A 22640-nucleotide genomic window follows, 5' to 3' on the forward strand; every position below is an offset into this window, starting at 1 on the left:
TAGAGATGGGGTCTTGCTCTTGCTCAGGCCGGTCTTGAACTCCTGACCTTGAGCGATCCACCTGCCTCAGCCTAGACAGAGTGTTAGGATTACAGGTGTGAGCCACCACGCCCGGCCTAAAAATGCTATTAATCCAAATTCTGGGCCTTTTCAGAAAATGGTGGCAGCCAGATTGTGATTTCGTAGCTGCTGGCCTCCAGACTTTTGAACAGGAAGGGCAATTTTAAAGGGCATCCTTTGCACTGGGCATAATCACTGAAGAGCCAGGCCTGCTCAGCTGTTCCCATGTGTGGGTAGCACCACCTGGCAACTTACTGATGCCCATCAGCTCCCTCCTCCCCACTCACCCAGCTTCCCTCACTGTTGCCAGGTGGGCAGCAAGAGTAAGGATGCGCTTGCTACAACAGTTCATGCACGTATCTGCCAGCAGCTTAGGGCTGTAGGGATGTAGCTGCCTACACTGTTTGTGTCTAACTGTAGTTCATTCAGCTGGTGTGCGCTTGGCTGAGGGCCCAACCATGCATAGCACATCTCTTTTGCTGTGAAAGGTTAAATAAACTAATGTAGGTAAAAGGCTGGAACAGTTCATGGCAGTGTCGATAAATACAGGACACATACAGGAATCCCAATGCCTGAAGCCCATGTTGCTGGTAATGTATTAGCAGTGGGGAAGAGGGCGTCATAGAAGAAAGGGATGGAAAGTGTCTTTTTCTGATGTCCCTGGGTTTGATTTGTTGACTGTTTTGCTCTGAGCAAGTGCCAATGACAACGATTTTTGATGCAGTACATGAAAAGATTGAGCACTTGTGTTATTGTTGTTATTTATTGTTATTATTTCATAGGAAGTAGCCTATCTGTAAGTAGATCTAAAAATGTCATAACACTTGATGGTGAAGTTGGGTTTTCTCTTCTACCAAGTTCATTTGAATAATCGTGGTCATATGCATGGCTTAAAAGTAAACCCATGAAGAGAATAGGGTAATATGCAGAGTGTCAAAGCTCTGTCAAATTCTCAATCCCTAAAACACTGTTGGTGCTAGCTAGGATTCCTTTGAAAAATAAAAAGAACGCATTGCTTATGTTCAAAGACTTGAATCCTCTTTGGTGTTGATGTATAATGTACATAATGTGTCACTCTTACACATGGAGTTTACAGTAATGGATTAGCTCATATTTGACAAAGACAGTGACAGGTATGATTTTTTTCATAATCCCCAGTGGGAGATCCATCTTCTTAGTTTTGGGGTGGCTCTGTTGGTAACTTTCTTCATAAGCATTTTAACTGCACATTTCTAACTGGGCACCCACAATCACCACATCACCAAGTGCCACGTGAAACACTAAAGGGCTTAAATACACAAAGAAATTGAATTAGAGTCTTTGCCTCTACCTGGCTGAACTGATGACATTGCCAGGGTGTTCCACTCTAATCAGATGGCCTGGTCCCATGTAAAAGGCTTCTGGTAATTGTTTACAGAGCGTTAAACTGTCTCTGGAATTGCACCTCAGTTCTCAACCAAGAAAATAAAAATAAAAATAAAAATGCCAGCTTGGCTGTATATAGCTTCTTTGCAATGCTTCTGGTAAATAAAGCCTTAAAAATGGAATATGTACATCTGCATCTAGAGCTATCGAAAGTGTTTAATTTTTTGTCTTGCCTATTTTGTTCTATTATTGTTGACTTAAAATTGAAAAACCCTTAGTTAAAATTTATTGCACTGTTGGTGATGAAGGTACAACGTGCATTAGTGTTTATAGACAAAAATCTAGCTACTGTGTTCCAATGTAAGTAATTTAAGTCATGGTCTAAGAGGAATTTTTTTGCCTCATTAGCTGAGTTTCCTTTGTTTTCATAACTTCACATGCTAGTCTACAAGCCACCAGTCAACACTATGCCCATTAAAAGCAACAACAATAATTAAATCTATTTTTCTTTTTAGATTGATCACCTTCTGGAATATTTGAAGTACCTCTCAAGAGGTGTTCCACTAAAATATTACTTATAAAGGGCAAAATTTGTGAACGCCTTACTTTTCCACACACATCAGGCTTTCATTTCTATTTTGCACTCAACCTATACTTTATACTTGGGCGCTTTAGCATGTCAGTATTCTGTGGCTTCCCTTCACAGCTCTTGTCAGTAAACTGTCGTTTAGAACTTCAAGCAGTGTCATGCATCGGAGCCCTTGTGTTGGTGCCAGATGACTGGTCCAGAGGGTTCATCACCACGGTGGAGAGTGTGCAGCAGAGAGGAATTGTTTCAAAACATACATATTGTTACTTTCCTTCTGAATTCCTGATGCAGGAATTGTTGAGAGTTGCCACTGTAAACAAAGCGAAAGATAAAATTAAATAGTCCTGTGTATTTCTCCATCATACCATGAAGAAATATTCATGAAGAGAGCATAGGAACATCTCAGATTGCAAAGGCCCAGAAAACACCTTTTCTGAAATCTTTTAAATGGCTTAAGAGTAAAGGAAGCTTTTATAACCGCAAGTTAATGTTTCTTAGGTGCAAATATATGAAGAAGACTTCAAAAAAGAATGATCGGATCGAGAAAGACTTAATCAAGAGAAAGAGGAGCTACAGCAGATTAATCAGACTTCCCAGTCCCAGCTGAACAGGCTCAATTCTCAGGTACAAATCAAAACAAAATACTCTTTGCCAGAATATGTGTATTTTATTTTATTTTTTTTCTTTAAAAAAAAAAAAGACTTTTTGACTTCTGTTAGTTGACACTGGATTTTCTGGAGAGATTAGCACCTGCAATGAAATCATTCTTAAACAATCTTGTGAGGAGATGAAAATGACTGGAAATTTTTTTTAACTAAAGTATAGTAAAGTATTACCCAAGAAATTGGATTCCAAAGTCTTTTATAAAATACAGTTCTTTTGATCTTTTTCTCATAATATTTATCTTGGTGGAATGGGAGTTGAACGACCTAGTACTCAAATAGAGTGAAGTGGTTTCTAAATTCTTGTCATTTTCTTTGAAGAGCTATGTGAGAGTGCTCCTGTCTGCCAAAAACATACATATTTCTAAAGGCCATTTACATGTGAAACTGAGGATTTTGTTCTGTGGGTTTCCAGATTTAATGTAACTGGAACACTTTCAAGGAAGCCAGATAATGGTTACCAGTTTATTAAAATAGAATATATTAAATGTAAGCACGCTAAAATTAAGTGTAATAGGATATATTAAAGTAGACTCAGGAAGTTGCCATGATGGGTAAATACTGATGTTAATGAAGAAAAATGTAGCTAACACAATTTGGCTTAAAAAAATAAAATGAAACGCAACTTTTTTTTTTTTTTTTTTTTTTTGAGACTGAGTCTCACTTTGTTGCCCGGGCTAGAGTGAGTGCCGTGGCGTCAGCCTCACTCACAGCAACCTCAAACTCCTGGGCTTAAGCATCCTCCTGCCTCAGCCTCCCGAGTAGCTGGGACTACAGGCATGCACCACCATGCCTGGATAATTTTTTCTATATAGATTTTTAGTTGTCCAGATAATTTATTTCTATTTTTAGTAGAGACAGGGTCTCGCTCAGGCTGGTCTCAAACTCCTGACTTCGAGTGATCCACCCGCCTCGGCCTCCCAGAGTGCTAGGATTACAGGTGTGAGCCACTGTGCCCGGCCGAAACGCAACATTTTTGATTTGCAAAATCTTGCAATGCTTTTGAATAAATAAGAGATCGTTGTGGTACCTTCTGTGGCAGCTCTTAGCTTTAAGATTCTTAGTCTTACAAGACATTTTAAACTCTTAGTCATCCCCTTCCTCCTCCAAATACAAAGTAGATTGTGAATCAAACTTAATTTCTTTTCTGATTTTTATTGAAGGATTAATTTGAATTTTCTAATTCTACATGGAAAAAATTTTCAAGAGAACAATTTTCTCTCTAAGAAATTAGAGGAATAAAATAGTAAAATATAATAAAATAATTTTCTGAAAATAATTTATGCAACCTAATACATAATTTATAAACAGTGGGTAAGAAAATATTCTGGTTACTCTAGGTTAAGAAATCTCTCTTTTAGCTTTATTTCTTACATGCAGAGCTTCCTTAATTTCTTTTGTCACTGTATAAATAGTTTCACTTCCTACTATATTTGAGTTTTATCCATTCTTCTATAATAAGTTCAGATTGGTGATGAATTGATGTCTAAGACTGGCAATGTCCTTGCCATTACAGAACTTTTATCCAGCCCAGGAACATCTGTTCATCCATGCCATGTTATATGCTATAATCCACAAGTCATTTCCTGTGCCATCTGTAATTTTTGATAGTTATCAACAGAATAAATGTATTGTCTAAACAGTATGGTATAATTGTGCTTATAAACTAAGGGACAATCTTAATGATATGTAAATGATATCTTAAAACTATTAAAATTTTCCTTTAAAATAATGATAGCCCAATCATTTATTTTTCAAAAGTGTCCTTCACTTTGGAAAAAGGATGTTAGAACTCACAAAGAAATATAGTAGATGGTTTGATGATCTTTGTTAAGTGTATTTACAGCAGGTTAAATGCTATGATATAATAAAAAGGACTGGGGTTACCTTACTTGAATAACATATTATTTATTGTCCTAGTGGACTTTTAAAGGAATGTTTAGGTCAAATCATTCTGGAACTAGTTGCTGACACACCAGAACCGATTCATTCTGTCACTGGGGATGTTTTTAAGGCAGCAACAATGGTAAGATAGCAACGTGGTGAAGTGAGACCTGCTTAAGTACTCAGGAGTCGGAGAAATTTGGGGGGAAAGACCTGGTGGTCCTGCCACTCTAGTGCTCAGTTGGTGTGACCTTGAGCAGGTTATTCAACCTGCAGTGACTCCCTTTCTTCATCTGTCGGATGACAGAGTTGGACTAGATGAGCTCTAAAATGTTTCTTATAACTCTAAAACCTCTCTCTTTAAAAAATAAGTTACCTAACCTCTCTGAGTATCCTCACCTGTAAAATAGGGATAACGATGCCTGCTTCATGACTTCACAGAGTTGTTCTCAGGGTTAAGTAGGGGAAAAAAGCCTTTATAAAAACACTGAGCTGAAGTCATGACTCAAAGGTATTTCATAAATTATTTTAGTCTGTTAGAAGGGTGCATGTTTAATAGTTTCATTTAGTTATATGAACATGCTACTTTCAGTTCCTTGTATTCTAATTCCTGTGCTTTTTTTCTGCAAGGCATTCTGCTTTGTACTGTAAAGGAATAAAATACCAGTTCTTGTTATTAAAGAACTCACGATATAATTAGAGAGACATACACAGTCTGTTCTGAGCATCGCAGATTCCGTATATGTGAATTTGCCTGCACACTGATGTGTGTTCCCCCAGATCGGCCCCTGCAGTGCTCTCCTGGCACATTCGCACACCTGAGCAACCAGATTCCATATATGTGAATTTGCCTGTGCACTGACATGTGTGTGTTCCCCAGATCAGCCCCTGCAGTGCTCTCCTGGCGCATTCGCATGCCTGAGCAGGCAGTGGCAGAGTCACCTGACATGCACATTCCTGGCTGAGGTTGAACACGGCGCTGCTGCCTTCCTGTTTCAGTTCTCACACTGTAGAAAGTTTCTTTCTTGTGATCCATTTAGTGCCATGTGTTTCACAGCTTTGTGCTTTTTGTTGGTAATTTCATTGTTTACAATGGCCACGAAGCATAGTGCCGAAGTACTGTCAGTGTTCCTAAGCGCATGAAGGCTGTGACATGCCTTTACCGAGAACACGTGTATTAGGTAAACTTCATGCAGGCGTAAGTTGTAGTGCAATTGACCATGAGTTCTGTGTTAATGAATCAGCAATATATAAAACATAAACACATAAAACAGCAACACATAAAACAAAGTTATGTATCAATTAGTTGACAAAAATACTGTGACCAGAGGCCTGCAGGAACTGAAGCCTGCATTTCTTCTAGGAACAATGGTTCAGAATTCACTAACCCGGTATTTGTTATGACTTTATGGAACATAACTACTGCCAGGAGCAAGAATTGACTATACATAGCACATATTGGACAAAGCCTCATAGTAAACACACGACTCCACGTGGGAAGACCAAGGGAGGAGGGAATAATTCTGAAGAGCACAACTTGGAAAGATATCGCCCAGGAGGAGACATTTGGCCATGCCTTTTAGGGATGCGGAAAATGGGGTATAGGGATAAGGGTGGCATTAATAAACACTCAGAGAAAAAGGGGCTTCCTCTAGGTGTGTCAGATGTGGAGGGACCCCAGGGCAGGTGACTGTGCTAGATGTGGCTGGGAGAAGTCGGTGTGACTTTGAATAAGTTACTCAACATCTCATGTGTGGATGTCCTCATCTCCAAAATGGAGATAATAATATTAAGTATCACCTGGGGGCATTAAGAGGATTCAATAAGTTATTGTACGTGAAGGATTTAGATCAGTGTCTGGCCTGTGTTAAGTGCATGTACAGCATCTAACATTTATTGTGGGGGCTTTTGAATGTCAGAATGACCAATTCCAGCTTCATTCAGTCAGCAGTGGAAGCCGTTTCTGTATCTATATCTAAATAGATCAGCTTAAAACTCAGAATTACAATAGCCTCAAAAAGTTGGAATAGGATTTAAAGCTATCCAGCTTTCCACACTTCATTTGGGAATTTCAAGATAGGATCAGTGTGTGATTGGAAAAACCAGAATGTGACTGTTTTTGTTGGCGTTCCTGCTGCCAGCGCCTCAGCGCTCAGGTCTCTGAGTCTGTCGCTGACAGCTGGGTCAGGAGTGCATTTGGAACCAATGACTTGAACTCTTCTTGATAAGCAAATGCCTTTGTTTTGTCCATAGACAAAAGCTTGTCAGATGGAGAAAGAAAAACTGGAAAAGCAATTAAAACAGGTATGTTGGTCCTTACCTAAGCCCTCTTGTCACAGTTGAGGTGGCAACTGCAAGTCACTCACACGTTTATTCCCATGTACAGCGTTTCTCGTGGTCCCGGTTAAAGGCGTGCGCTGCTGCAGGTGGCCCAGAGCAGCCTGTGCCTTTCATTACCGACTGAACCGTCAGTGGGTGGACCACGCTTGGGAACTACCAAAGACTTTCAGCCGTCACACTCGGGCAGAACACGCGCTTTCTGGAGCATGTTTCCAGCGGCACAAGCCTTAGTGTGTGTTCACTCAGATGGAGATTCTTTGTACACCCACAAACATCTGGGAAATATATTTCCTTGGTATTTCTTGCAGTTGCTCACACGATTTACAGTGGAAAACCATAGCAAAGATTTTGCCTCTTTCAAGAAAATGTCTTGATCACTGAAGCATTCTATCCTGTGGGTTCTCTAGTGGCCTTAAAGAATGAATATTGTTTCTCTTAATTCCTAATTTCCTTTCTGGACTTGAGTTGTCTCTGACTGCAATCTAAGAAAACTTACTTTATGCCTCAGTGGATGTTTTTTCTTCAGTGAGGACCCTCTATGACGATAACTCAGAAACAAAAAAGTTAACTCTGTATACTTTTCAAGTGTTTCTAATTTCTTCAAAATGAAGAAGTGACTATAGTTTCACCTTAGATAAAATTTGGCCTTGGAGTCTCGTCTGTATTGGTCCTGAATCTATACTGACATATTTACTATTTTGAGTTAGAATTATTCCAGATTGGGCACCTCAAGATTGAAACCCAAGCTTGTTGTGTAGAGCACGTGTCAGTGTAACTCCCCAGTTTCACCCACTGCCCATGAACCGACAGCCTTGTTCTCCCCAGATGTGTTTGCCAACCTGTCACTGCGGCTTGGTTTTCCACCTGCGGGATCCCTGGGGACCAGCAGGCCCTGCGGCTGTGCAGAATCCACAGGAGCACCCAGTAAGTAAGAGCTTTCATTGTGGCAAATAAATGCTTAGTGTTCTCTTTAGGTAAAAATTATGTGCATCTCTGGAGTTTTGGCATGTAATACTACTATCTGTAGAAAGAGCTTCTATTTTCTCTCATCCCCTAATTTGTACTGTTCCGGTGGTCGGTGTACAATATAATTATCTTTGAGACACTGAATCCACAGGACACATAGATATGAATAAATTAACTGAAAGGTCTCAAACTGAGGTATGATTTCTTGAACAAACATGTAACATTTCATATGGGTCATTTTCAATTGGCATGCCCAACTCTACTCAAAGGATGTTTTTATGTGTAAAGAAAAGCAAAGTAAATATGGGCAAACAAAAAATGAGATGCTTCTTTTAGTTATAAACGTAAATTGAACAACTATGGATATGGCTGCCTGTGTGCAAAATAGCTTTTGACATTTTTCAATTGAAAGGATTTTCTTAAAGGATCCAAAAAAAAGTGACCCACTTAAACTGTTCTCCACGGCTGTGTCTGCCCAGGCAGAATGAAGCAAACAGTTGAGCAATTATTTGTGAGTGGAATTGATTTGGACAGTCAACCTGAATAAGTCAAACCCGAAGTGCCCTTCCTTTCCTTCTCAGTGGCAGTATCTGCCCCCTCCTCTCCCCACAGTCTGAATTCTGCTTCTGCTCTCCATTTTGCCTATGTAGACAGAAACTTTATCAGGAAAAGAGTTACACATTTTTCTAGATTTTGGATTTGCTCGGACAGTTCACCCCACATTCCTTAGTTTTTATTAATGGTGTTTCTAATGATGCAAAAAATTTGAGATTTTAACTGGGATTTTCCTGGCAAGGCACATACAGACCGCCTGATTCTCTTGGTTGCCTGAAACCTCTCATACTTTGGTACTTGAGTGTGACTCAAAGCCCGTGTCTCAAGGGAGGATATGACGACTCTCTGGGTGGCATGAGCATGTCAGGATTTAATGAGCATCTCTGATTTGGCCCTGGTGTGACACAGCACACTGCCGAGAACTGGGTTTTCATGTTACCCGTTGCTAGTGCTGTTCCCTCTTCCTTTCTCATTTCCTCTTTTCTTTACCTGTTTCTTTACCTCTTCCTTTCTCATTTCCTCTTTTCAGTCTTTACTAGAAACATTTCTGGGAATCTTCAAACACAGCTATTATTCCTTAAAATTTTTTTTTTCCAAGAATGTAGGAGTAGACTAAGATTGTGGGAAACATAAAGAGAAATCTATTTAGGAGTTAGCTTCTACAGGTTGGGGAATTGGAGAGAGATTTTTATAAAAGATTAACAATAAAACCAGTAAGTCATTCAAGTTTAGGAGTAGAAATGGCATTTTTGTCAACTCTTCATTTACAGAAGGAAGAAAGGACTTCACCTTCTCATTAGACTTTCCTGTCACCTGGAAGGGGTGAGGCCATCAAGACCACACAAACTTAGCACCAACACAGATCCACGTTTGAAAACAGGACTCCAGGCCATGCGTAATGGCCTACAGTTTCAAGCTGTATTCAGTTTTTTAAAAAATCTTACATAATGGCAGAATTTACAGCAAAATCCTCAGAGTTAATTTCAAAAGAATATTCTATGTTTCTTGCTAATAGCTAAGCCTGAATTCAGTAACAGGCAACGATGCTGGTGACATGATGGCATATTCACCTTTTGGTGACTCTTCTGAGCTATAAAACTGAGGCTCACATCACTTACCCTGTGTGTTACTGGAGACATCTAAAAATAGATGAGAAGATAAAAAGCAGAGGTGATCTCATTTCCCCTTTTAGCTTTTTCATGAGCCAAAGGAGCCAGGAGCCCAGGTGCCTGAGTGGGGCAGGGTGAGGTCACACTGTCCCGGCTCTGAGACAGGCGGCGTTCCCAGTGTTGTGTCAGGTCATCGAACTTTGTAGGCTACTGTTAGTGGCCGGGCAGCCCTATCAGTGCTCTCTAGTGGCTCACGTTAGAGAAATTTTCCTCAAGTTATTTTTAGGAGATAATTGAATAATGGCACAAAAGATGTATATTGTCTGTGTCTTGTGCGGAAGTAGGAGGCTGGGGTGGGCATTCGGAGCGGAAGGCAGGCCTACTTTGTGGCCAGGTAAAGCTGAGCTTGCTCCGTTCCAAGGAGTTAAATACAAAGATGCTGGCCTTGGAGCTATCTTAATAGTTCAGGTCTGTAGCTTATTGTTTATTCAATGCAATTTGTTTGACATGCTCCCTGACATTCAATATCTAGCTGTTCTTAACTAGTATAAACCTAAGAGAAAATCCCACGAGAAAAATCTGGTCTTTCTAGACTAGCCTGGTGCAGCAATTTGGAGAGTAGGTTCTGCTGGAGAACCGTGCAGAGGGAAGGGTGAGCCCTGCATCGCCATCCCCGTCCCCGTCTAACAGCTTAGGTTTCTTCCTTGAAGAAAATAGAAAACATATATTAAACTTGCATTTTTTTTCCTGGCCTCCTCATTGCCTCCAGTGTGAGGGTTTTTAAAAAAGTATGTGTCGATGGTAAGTTGCTTTGTTTTATGTATGGGCTATGGTCAGTTTTACACAAGTGTTTATACTTCTGCAGATATCCAAAACACATCTGTTTCCAGAGTGGATACGTTTTCTTTCTTTCTTTCTTTCTTTTTTTGAAACAGATGTGTCCTTCTCCACGCCAGCACAGCTCGGCAGCTCGCAGAGGCTTGTCTGCACCAGGGAGAGGGCTGACCATGGCTGGGGGGCCACGAAAGGAATTCTTGGCTCGGAAATCTGCCTGTGTGGGTTTGCCATGGCTCCTTCTGGCTCCACAGCCAGTGGTGTATGTCACAGCTGAAGCCAGGTCACCTGACTCGGCAAGAGCTCTGAAATCACCCTTGTCACAAATGATTCACGTGCCAGCATATAATGTCAGTAGTGATTCTTGTTTTTTGGTTCATTTAATTGGAAAGCTCTTTTTGGTTGTCAGTAGAAAAAAAGCCAAACTGTAAAATAATTTTAAAGAGATTTATTCTGAGCCAAATTTGAAGCTCAAAGCCAAGAAGCCTTGAGCAAGTGGACTCGCTGTGGCTGGGTTACAGTTTGGTTTTACACATTTCAGGGAGACAGGGGTTACAGGTAAAGTTATAAATCAATACGTGGGAGGCTACATTGGAAGGGGTGGGGCTTACAGGTGGGTTTAAAAATTCTTTGACTTGTAATTGGCTAAAGACATGAAGCTTTGTCTAAAGGCTTGGAGTGTTTTAAGATAAGGAGGTGTTAATCAGAGAGAAGCCACAGGACTTACATTTGTTGTGTAAACTGAGGACCTGCAGGTCTGTCTTGCATCCCCTTAGGCCTGTTAGTGGGTTACAAAGATGTCCCCAAAAAGGGAGGGGGCGTGATAAGGCCTGTCTGACCCCCCTCCTCCTGGCAGACAGTTTAGTTTTAGGATATTCCCTTGGCCAAGAGGGGGTCCATTCAGTCATCCCATGGGGGGTGAGCCTTAAGATTTTATTTTAGTTCACAGGTCTGTAGGTTTAACTAAATTGCTCAGAATTATACAATAATTTTGTGGTCTTGATCATTAGGGAATTATAGGTTTAAAAATCTTTTGATTGTGCAGACATTTTTGTTATGATGGAAGACATTGTTTTACTATATGACTGATATATTCAGGAATATACTAGTCAATATGCCATATTTTGGGCTGAAAATATGAAAGTTCAAGCGATGGAAAGAAAAATGAGTAGAAAAATAAAACTATATCTCTGATAATCTATAAGCAAAAATTATTTCTTAAAATTCCTATTTTATTCCTTTAGTAAATGCTTATATTTTACTCATATTTATAAGAAATGAACCTTTTAGAAATGAGGATATTTAATATTGACCAGTATATTGTGCGTTATAGATCATCCAGTTCTGTTTTGACTAATTTCCTGCAACTCCTGAAAAATTACTTTTCTGACCCACAATAAATGTATCACATTATATTTTGATCCTAGTATCTTCGTCTTACGACAGCTCAACCTGAAGTAGTAGCTCTATTAAATGTTTACAGAGAAGTAGCTTCATTCGATTAATAAAAGGCATGGCAGGTGATTACATTTCAATAATACCACTGGATTCTCCTCTGACATTTCTGAGGCCTCGCACAAGAATAAATGGGGAACTGTGTGTTATGTAGTATTTTTATATATATGGAGTTACGCAAATTAATGAATCAATCTCAGAAACTCACATAGTCTATCTTCGTCCTACCCGAGTACAACTTAGAAAGCTCAGATTCAAAACCACCCAGGGCCGGCACATGGTGGCACAGGGAGCCCTGAGTGTTGGCCGCCTGGGACCCACCACTTTCCGACTGTGAGGACCCTTGAGCGTGGACATGGGGACAGCCCAGCTGGCACATCCCAACTCTGTCCACTTGCCCCCCACTACCCTACACATAGCACCCCTTAGTCAGCCTTCAGGCCTGCGAAGAGGACAGCCTGCATCCTGGGAGTGGGCCCAAGGTCACTTGGGCAGTGACTTTGGGGGTCTGCGTTTGGGTGCCAGGAGCTTGTTCTGGAGGGACGGATAGTCTCGCTGTGAGGGGGGATGTGGCTGGGGGGGCCAGAGCGGATCCCCTAAAGCATGGGGACCAGTGAAGGCCCCCCGGCCAGGGGCTGTAGGTGCTGAGTGCCACCCCAGTCTTCCCGTCAGCGGATTTTCGCCTTGCTCCATTACTGTCGGTGGTTATTGTAGAATGCTCTGGAGACACATTGAAAATCAACTTTTCTTTCAAAAACTGAAGATTTTAAGTGAAGGTTTTCAAGTCATTTGAGACTTGGCTTTCTATCTTCATGGCATTAAATAATGATGTTTTTCATACATGGAAGTCCACAGATGTTAATGGGTTACAGTTTCTGTTTAGAAGCATTTACAAAAGAACATTTTGATCTTGTCTCATCTGTTATCAGAATAAGATGCAAAATGATTTCTATGCCTCCAGAACAATGATGGCATAGTAGAGTTAGTATAACCTTGAAAACATGTTGTTTGTTTCCTCCTTTCTGAAATGTCCGCAGGCTAAGTTTTCTGACTGCATTGCATGCCAGCCACTTCTGTCCATTCCAAATTTTTCATGTGGTGCAGAGTTGAACTTGGTCTAATGAGCTCGAGCTCGATTCTTGCATGGTTGGAAAGGCATGAAATGTAGGCTTGTGAGATTGTGCTGTGAGCAAACATAGTTCTTTCTTTACAATATAGAAGATCAAAGCCTAAATATTATAGCTGGCCTATACTAATGTCTAATAATCACTAATTAACCGAATCCTGACTGAATTCATTTCCTAGGACTGCCGTAGCAAAGTACCACAAACCGGGTGGCTTAAAACAGCAGAAACTTTTTCTTCACAGCTTTGGAGGCCAGAAGTCCGAAGTCAAGGCGTGGGCTGGGTCGGCCTCCCTCTGGACCCCCAAGGGAGGGTCTTTCCTGGCCTCTCACAGCTTCAGGCAGCCCCTCCGAGCTGCGCCTCCTTCCCCCCAGGCCAGCTTCCCTCTGTGTCTGTGTCCCCATTTCCTCTTCCAGTTAGTGTCGTACAACAGTCCACCCTAATCCAACGTGACCACTTTTTAACCCAATTACAGGATTACGTTGCAGTCATATTTCAAAGAAAGGTCATATTCACAAGTTCCAGGGTTGAGGACATAAATATATCTTTTTTTTTTTTTTTTTAGAGACAGAGTCTCACTCTGTTGCCCAGGCTAGAGTGAGTGCCGTGGCATCAGCCTAGCTCACAGCAACCTCAAACTCCTGGGCTCAAGCGATCCTCCTGCCTCAGCCTCCCGAATAGCTGGGACTACAGGCATGTGCCACCATGCCCGGCTAATTTTTTCTATATATATTTTTAGTTGGCCAGATAATTTGTTTCTATTTTTAGTAGAGACGGGGTCTCGCTCTTGCTCAGGCTGGTCTCGAACTCCTGAGCTCAAACGATCCACCCACCTCAGCCTCCCAGAGTGCTAGGATTACAGGTGTGAGCTACCTCACCCAGCCCATAAATATGTCTTCTGAGGAGACAGAATTCAAGTCATGACACTAACTATATGCTAAGCCGCCTTTGCTGTGGGTGATCTGGAGTCAGAAAGGAAACTTCCAGATCCAGAAGGGAGAGACAGAAGCATCCTCCCTCCCGATGCTCTTCCTTCCTTCATCCCCTGCCAGGTGTCCCTCTTTCATCCATTCTATTTTAGCAGGTAGCTTCCATGCTAAAATTTCCTTCATTGGTCTTTGGGGATATTAATTTCTGTTGTTTGGTGCAGCACTGTGTAGCAGACACTTGGTTTTCTTCCTGAGAGCCCCTTTCCTCACTCTAGAACCCGTATTTGGTGTAGGTCTCAGGGAAGATGAGTCTTGTCCCAGTGGCTACCCTCAGCCGATCACAAGGCAGCGCAGCTGTTCCTTCCCAGTGTGGGATTGGGCTGGGAAGAAGCACCTGACCCGATTGATTCTAAGTTACAAGACGTGCGTGGACATCAATGCGGATGAGGTGTCCTTGAGGGAAAGAGTCTAAGCTCTTAAAAAGAGGCATGAGAGAGAAAGCCCTTTTGTTTATTTATTTTGTCTCTGGACATCCGTGTGTGAGGCTGTGTAAGGTCTGGAGATAGAGTCATTTTGCAAACATGACAGGGCCTCACCAAGGCAAGGCAGGCAGGACACAAGGATGACGCCGGATACTTAATAGTGTCCTTGATGTGCTCAATTGACGAACCCTGCAGCCTCCCTACGTCTGTGTGGTAGTGAAGTTTCCATGTTGACCCAGCTGCTGAGAGGAAAAGTTGGAAGCCTGTCTCTCCAGCAGTCTGGGAGCAGCTAATCCGCCCATTTTCAGTCAGCTTGGGTTGTTCGCCATAGTAATACACATGTATTCCATGCTTATTCTTGTCAGCCTCAGTCTGTGATTTCATTTTGAGCAATCATTTGGCATTTTTGAAATGGTTTGCCTATTGCTAGGCTGCATCTTAGTCCCTGTGCTTTCTGAAAAGACAAAGTGGAACACAAGAGGCATGTATGAGAAAAAAGTCATGAGATCTACAGCTCAAATAATAAATAGCCTCGTGTAAGGTCTTATTTCAAACTTGAAACTTTGGCCTAAATTTTAGTGTCCTTTATACGGAATGGATGTATTTCAGAGTGTTGGCTGTGTTACAAAGCTAACATCGTACATTTACCTGTTGTAATACATAATGAAATTAAAGGCATATTCCCCATCAAAAACACCGCCAAGTAGAATTGAATTTTAAAACTTCCAGCAAAAGACATGATCAGGTTTGCAAGTTGCTTGCCGTTGTACTACTTGATGTCATTCACAGTTGTTTGAGAATTTGCAAAGATTTCTCAGATGGGAGATTTTTATTCTAGCATTGCCGTCAATTTTCAGGGTCATGGAACTTCTCACATTCCCAAAATTCTTTTGATCACATGTTTGTGGTTCCCTAAATTTAACATTTTCTTCTTTTTTTTTTACTGGTACATGATAGCTGTACGCATTTTGGGGGTCCATGTGGTATTATGATGCCTGTATACAATGTGTAATTATCAAATCACGGTGATGGGAATATCCATCACCTCCAACACTTGTCTTTCTCTCTGTGTTGGGAAACCTAAAATTCTCCCCTTCTAGCTATTTTGAAATATACTATACAAATGACAATCCAAAAGTTTGAAATTCTAGCTTCCCCACACCTGTCTCTGTGCCCAGACCCACAGCTCAAACATCATTTCCTCATCTCACACAAGGTGGTGAGCTGGACCCAGCATTTCTAAAAGTTGCACACTGGGAACCCTAAATGGCAAGACAATAATAAATGTGCTTGGAACGTAGACTCTCTTGGAAGGTCTCCATCAGAGATGAAAAACTGAGGGCCAATTTTGCAGTCTAAGTCATGACCTATATTTGTTTTCGTATCTGAATATTGAGTAAATTGAGACAGCAAAAAATGTGCCATGCAAACTCCAAACACACTGTATTCCTTCAGTAATACACATTCAGTAGTTTTAAAACTTGACAGAACACTCTCTTCCTTTTCTAAATGTCAGGAATGTGTTTCTAATGATGTTAGACCACAATATCATACGTTGCAATAGGTGCCACCACTTAAAATCCTTTGCCAGGATGTGAAAATTCCTTAGTCCAACATTCATAAACTAATTAGTGTGTTTTAGTATAAAACTAGCTTCATAAATGTAGACAGTGCATAAAGTGATTTTATTTAAAATAGGAATACTTCCACGAGGAATCTAGAAAAAGTTAAGTTCTGTGGCTGAATGCTGTGAAGAGAGGCTATGTGAGATGTAGTGAAATCAGTGGGGAATGGACGCATCTCATGGACAGGCATCGTTATTTTACTGGAGTTTGGAAAACCAAACTTGCTATTATGATAGATCATGCACCTATTTGACCCTTTAAAATAAAAAGCTTATTCACAACTATATTCTATGTTAAAACAATTCTCTCTTCTTAAAGAAAAAGAAATACTGTGAAGAGTTGTAGAAAACACGTGGGAATTGGAATTGAACAGACTCCAGTTTGATTTCAGTTCTTCCTCTTAATATTTGGACAATCTTAAGCAATTTTACTTCACCTTTTCTTTCCTTTTTTTCACAGAGTTTTCGTAAGATTAATAATGTATGTAAATCATTGGGCACATAGTAAAGGCATGCAAAAAACAGCAGCTGCAGTTAATAGCCGTGTTTCGGCACAGTGTGGCATCGGCCCAGGTGACGCAGGGCCAGGCATCAGTGGCTGCACTGGTTTCCCAGGGTGGCTGTAACGCTCCTTCCAGAACTCTTTAAGGGTGTCTTCAGAAATGCTTTAAAAATGAATAGTTAAGGCCTAGCGCGGTGGCTCACGCCTGTAATCCTGGCACTCTGGGAGGCCGAGGCAGGAGGATCGCTCGAGGTCAGGAGTTCGAGACCGGCCTGAGCAAGAGCGAGACCCCCGTCTCTACTAAAAATAGAAAGAAATCATCTGGCCAACTAAAATATATATAGAAAAAATTAGCCGGGCATGGTGGCACATGCCTGTAGTCCCAGCTACTCGGGAGGCTGAGGCAGGAGGATCGCTTGAGCCCAGGAGTTTGAGGTTGCTGTGAGCGAGGCTCATGCCATGGCACTCTAGCCCGGGTGACAGAGTGAGACTCTGTCTCAAATAAAAAAAAAATGAATAGTTAAGATCTCCATGCTTTAAGTGAGATTTTGAAGTATGAAAACAGAAGCCATATACGTCCCACTACAGGAATTTCGCTTGCAATAGGTTTTGTAAAGACTTGGTTTTTGGGGTTTTTGTTTTTTAATTATTTGTTTTCATTCTTTCCGAATCTTCTCATTGGAAGACCTTGTTTATTTTTAGTTTGGTACCCGGAAACCTCTCCATTCCCCAGCAGTGTTCTGGTGGTCCTGGCAGTGACGGCGGTGGTCTTCCCTTTCCAGGTGCTTGGGCCTGTCTAGAGCGTTATGAGCAATGACAGCTGAGTCCTTAGAAGCCGTCCACCCGGGCAGTGAATGACGTCATGACGGCTACAACTCCGTTTATTTCTTTCACAAAATAAAATCATGCATAAAATTCCTAAGATTGACCAAGAAAAGGTTGAAGGCTGTTTAACAATTTACATAAGTAATCTTGACAATAAGTTTTTTGTTGAAACACAGTTCAAATGAAAGCAGAGGGGAAACCTTTTGGGTGGTTGGACACAATCCAGCAAGACCAAGACCAAACCACTAGGGCCTCGTAAATGACCTGGCTTCAGATCACTGACGTGCTGGCACCAATGGAGGGTAAGAAGAAAAACTACTTTACAAACGACAAACACACGGCAAGAATTCTTGTTTGGAGAGTCAGAAAGCCAGTGTTAGTGTTGATGATAGAGATTTTTAAAAGTCAGCTGTCTTGCTTTGATGCAGTGAATAAGTCTGTTTGGAAACCTCTTCAGAGCAGCAACATCATGACGTGACAACGGTCGGCTTTGCAAATCCTACCACCGCTTGTGTCCCTTCTGCCCCCAGGACCCTTGTCCTGCAGCTTCCTCTCCAGGTCCTGTCCCATTGGTTCCACAGCACTTTCAAGATGTCATTGGTTCTAGAAGGGAGAGTCACATTTATGTGTGATTTTCTTAAGCTTTCCTCATGAGAATAGTCCTGCAATAATGACTGTATGTTCTGAACATGCTGTTTGCCTTGGGCTCGTGTGCGATGAGCACACTTCCCGAAGGCCAACCAGTAGGGGACAAATACAGGGACCAGGTGACCCTCCATGTTTGGAAAGCCCCACGTACAAGCAGCAAGGACAAAAAGGTGCTGAGCTCAAATTGGGTGCTGACGCGACGTGACCAAAGTGGACAAGAGCGAGTCTCTCCTGATGGGTCCGTCTGGGGTCTGTGCTTACCTGGTTCCACCCATGGGCAGGGTGCAGAATGGCACCACTGGCAGCTGGCAGCCTGGGGAGAGGGCTCACGGCGGTTCCTCTGTGTACACGGCTAATGCTCTGCGTTAGTCTCAGCCTTTTGCACTTACATGGGCACAGTCAAGATAATAACCATGCCACAAAAGCACAGCGTATGACTAGAAGGGGACAGATGGCTTTCCCTGGCATGACAGAGCCATAACTGAAGGGCGAGGCTACATGACGCTGATGTCAGCTCGTCTTTATTTTACCATCTGGCTCCTTGTCTAGGGCTCCCTCAAAAGGGATGTCCCCGCTACCCTGCGCCGGGGCCTCCTCTCCCACACGGCAGTCCGTGCGGAAACACAAAGGAGGTGGATGGTGCTGGTGTTCTGCGTAAGCCCCATGCCAGGCTTGTTAGCAGAAGCCTCTTCCTTCACCCCGGCTGGCTTCCCCTTCGCAGCCAGGAGTCTCCACTTAAGTCCTTTTTAATGAGAGGAGCTCAGCACTCACTCAATGGTCCCCACCTTCCTCGTAAAGGAACTGAGCTCCACCCCCCCCCAGCAGCCACTTCCGACAGCATCCCTAATAGGAGCCTGACGCCTTCCTGCGACGCCTATTCAGCGCCTGCACTTCTCGTCTTCAGAACCAACAGTGCTGTTTTTCAGAACAACAGCATGGTGTTAAACTCACCCCATTGGAAATCCGACCCCATCACCCCCTGCTCTCCCGAGTCAGCTTGCAGACTGAGGGTTACGTGTTCACATACCGGCCCATACGGATAATCCAGACTAATGACAGGCCTGGTCGCTCACGGATGAATATCGAAAACTTCACCAGTTTGAGCTTATTCCACTGGAGCTCTGCCTCGACGATCATGTCGTTGGGTGAAGACTATTCACGGAAGAGAGGTGTTCAGTGCTCAGAGAAGAAAGGGCAGAGTACAAGAGCTGCTTCTGTTTCCAGTTACTTGAGTGATTTTTCAGGGGCTAAATAAGCCACTTTATCTAGAAGTGCTTAAACAATTGCTTAAATAATGCATGGGTGAGGGGAGGCTTTCTGAATCCCAGTGGTGCCTTTGATTTGAGAAAGATTCGTTACAGGTTCCCAGACCTGCTTGTGGACATCACCAGGACATCCGTTCTACTATTCTCTTTGTCCTTGTTTCCAACTGGTGGCATTCTTCAAATACAGAGCGGCATGGTAAAAAATATTTGCAGCACAAATTTTATTCTGATTCATGATTGGAGCAAATATCTGCCCTGAAATTTACCTTTAGAGAATTTTTTAAATCATTTAATAGAAAATTTAAAACAAACATTCTATTTTTTTTTCCACATCCTTCATTTATTTGGCATGACCCAAACAGCCTTGCCTCACATTGCGATCAACTCTCTCCACAGAGGTAGAATTTCTGAAACGCTGCTGTATTTCACCTGTCATTTGCGTGTGGAATCTTTGGCAAGTGGTCTGGGCAGAGCTGGTGACATCTCTCAGAGCAGAGTGAGACGTGCACACAGCCGCTCAAGTGTTGCTCGTACCTCGGCAGCCTTGGCACAGCGCTCGGTGAACTGTCCAAAATCTGTGACTTTTTCCATTTAGACACTGATTTCCTCATTCTAAGAAAGGACATTATTCATCTTTAGAAACAGTGGTTCTCAAATTGCAGTACCCAGGCCAGGAACATCAACATCAGCCAGGAACTTGCTAGAAATGCACACTCTCAGGCCACACTACGAGATTTGAACCAGAAACTGGAGGAGTGGGGGCCACCAGCCGGGTTTAACAATCCCTCCTGGGGCTTTATTGCACACCGAGAGCCACTTAGCAGAAGAGCAGACTTTACCTGCTGTGAATTGGGTGACACAGAGTGGCAGTTCTCTTGTGCTGCTGAAAGTCTGACAGAGCAGGTAGCACTCACTGAACCATCTCCCCCTTGCTGTGCGATGTTGTAATCACAACTTAAAAATCTGATCAATAAGATACAGAAGACCTTAAATAACCTTTTAAGCCCCTGGCCTTTACGACAGACATGCTGAAATTTCAATATTTTCTTGTTCTCACCCAAATCCATTTTAACACATTAATCATAGTCTTTTAAACAGGAAGCCAGTTGGAAAGGGGTGGGGGAGCAGTCACAGGGCAGGACGGCAGCAGAAACACCGCAGATGTGTGCAGAAAGTATCGTGCCCAGGAAATAACCCTCAGGCTATGCCTGTTCTAAAAATTTTCAAAATAAGTCTCTTCATCTGTAGGATCTTCCCTTTCTTCATTAGTGAAGCTAAATCTCGGGTTCAGAACGTTGTCATCTTGCCTGAAAACTCCGTGACCTTCTCCTAATCAGCTTTCTTCTTGAGCAAATTTCTTTTTTGTCTTCTCAGATCAGCTCTAAATACAGCCACGCAAATACTGTTTTCTGTTGCTGCGTATTGACTTGGCACACTGGTAATTTCCTTTAGTCTTTTTCCATGACTCTCCCAGCGCGCATCTCGAGCACGCATGGCTTTTGTCATCTTCACCAGGCTTCTTGTCCCTGTGTGGTCTTCTCTGTGTATTTACTCATGAACTTCTACCCATACCGTTATTTCCTTTAACCTGGACTTTGAGTCTTTTATCTTTGCCTTTTTCCACTGTCTACTTAGTATGGGACAGCATCCCCTGGCTTATGAACAGGTGAGCTGAGGAGCTGGCCATGGTGGCAGGGTGAGCTAAGGACAGTCCCCTCCCTTGTGAGTGAAATAGCTTAACACACAATCTCTCTGCAGAGAAGAATGAAGGTTCCTGAGCGCAAGAGACGACAGACAGTCATCCCGGTTGGCCACGCGGAGTCCTCGTGTCTTTACCATCACCTGCTCATTCTGGACATCTTGCGCCATCTCCGATTCCATGGCAACCCTGTTTCCATGTCTCTTGCAGCCTCCAGCATACCCCATGCCTTTGTGCAGATTACAAAACAGTGGTCTCTCTAGGGACATCAATGATAAAAAGACACACCCAGAGGCAGACAATTTTACAGGACCCCTTGGTTGGACAAAACACAGACAGGTGGCCCTTCCGTTAGGTGGGTGTTGCCCTCAGGGCTTGGCAGGTCCAGCCTGGGCTGGATTCCATTCCCACCCCACTGCCTGTCCCGGTGCCTTTGCTTTGTGCAGAACTGCACAGTCTGATCTGCGGCGCTGCTGTCTCTGCCCCCTTTCCCACTGCTGTGTCTAGAGCAGCCGTTCTCCAAGCACAATTCTTGGACCGGTGGCACCGTCACCTAGAGACATGCTGGAAACACAAGCTCTCAGTCCCCACTGCAGAGTTCCTGGCTCAGCAAGCAGCAATCTGTGTTTAATCAAACCCTCCAGATGATTCTGATGTACACCAGAAAAGCACTTGGCACACAGTAGGTCTGCAGTAAATGCTTGTTTGTTGAATGAATAAATGAATTTCTCCTTCACAATGAAGCTCAAGCACCCTCTCCTTGAGACAGCCCCTTCCCCAGCCTCCCGCTTGCTCGGCTCTGTCCTCTCCGTGCTTGCACGGTGCTCCCTGCCGCCGTGCGCTGGGCCGCGGTGCTCTGCGAGAAGCTCTCTCCGTGCCCTGCCCTGGCTCTCCACGAGCACAGAGATGGTGGTGCCCAAGCTGCACCCCTGTCGCCCCCAGCACAATGCTTGGGCCACGCTGGAGACCCAGTTCACGTGGGCAGAAGACACAGCAAACAGCAAACGATAAAGTCATCACTGGGCCTGGCGTCTGTACCTGCCCAAAGACCATGGGATTCCAATCAATTCAAGAACCCATGCTAAGAAGAAACTATTTTGTCATTATGCCTCAAATGTGCCATTTCCTCTTGTTTAGTTGTTGTGCATACTCACAGTTTAGTAATAAAATTTGTTTATTAAAATATTTAAGCCACTTGTGATTTGTCCAGGGCAGTGTTTGTGTCCGTTTCTAGGCCTACGTGTAAATGAGGTCGGGGGCTGGACCTAACCGGACCCTCGAGATGCTGATCCAGTCACCGGCAGGAGGACAGGAGGCTGAGAAGGTGACTTCTGTGGGTGACGCTCCTGGAAAGGGAATTTATCATGATGGGAAATGTTGGTCCACGTCTTCCTTTCTAGGCACCTGCTGCTCACGTTACCTCAAAGGACATTTTTATCAGGGTTTTCCCCTTCCACTTCCCCACTGGTGTCCTCCTTCAGCACAGCATATGAAGGGTTAGATGATAAATCTATAAAACTGCTTTACCGTAGAACAGGAGTATCTGAAGAAACTAGTTTCACATGGCGTTTCAGTGTTCTAAGACGGCCGTAACAGAATAACCTGAGACTGAGTGGCTTAGAGAACAGAAATCAGTTTTCTCACAGTTCTGGGCACCACAAGTCTGGTATTAAGGTATCAACAGATTTGGGTTCTTCTAGCAACTTTCTCCTGGACTTGCTGG

The 22640-nt window shown here is 42.9% G+C and overlaps 1 long non-coding RNA gene and 1 pseudogene across 1 annotated transcript; both read left to right on the plus strand.

The window, feature by feature from the left end:
- The window catches only part of LOC123637406, a 62171-nt pseudogene that overhangs the window by 38089 nt on the left and 1442 nt on the right, over positions 1-22640 (plus strand).
- On the plus strand, positions 16941-22107 carry LOC123637408. Its single transcript, XR_006734869.1, has 2 exons — positions 16941-19414; positions 20977-22107. It is a non-coding gene; the product is annotated as an uncharacterized LOC123637408 (long non-coding RNA).

This window comes from Lemur catta, chromosome 4, assembly GCF_020740605.2.
Source record: "Lemur catta isolate mLemCat1 chromosome 4, mLemCat1.pri, whole genome shotgun sequence".
Lineage (NCBI taxonomy): Eukaryota > Metazoa > Chordata > Mammalia > Primates > Lemuridae > Lemur > Lemur catta.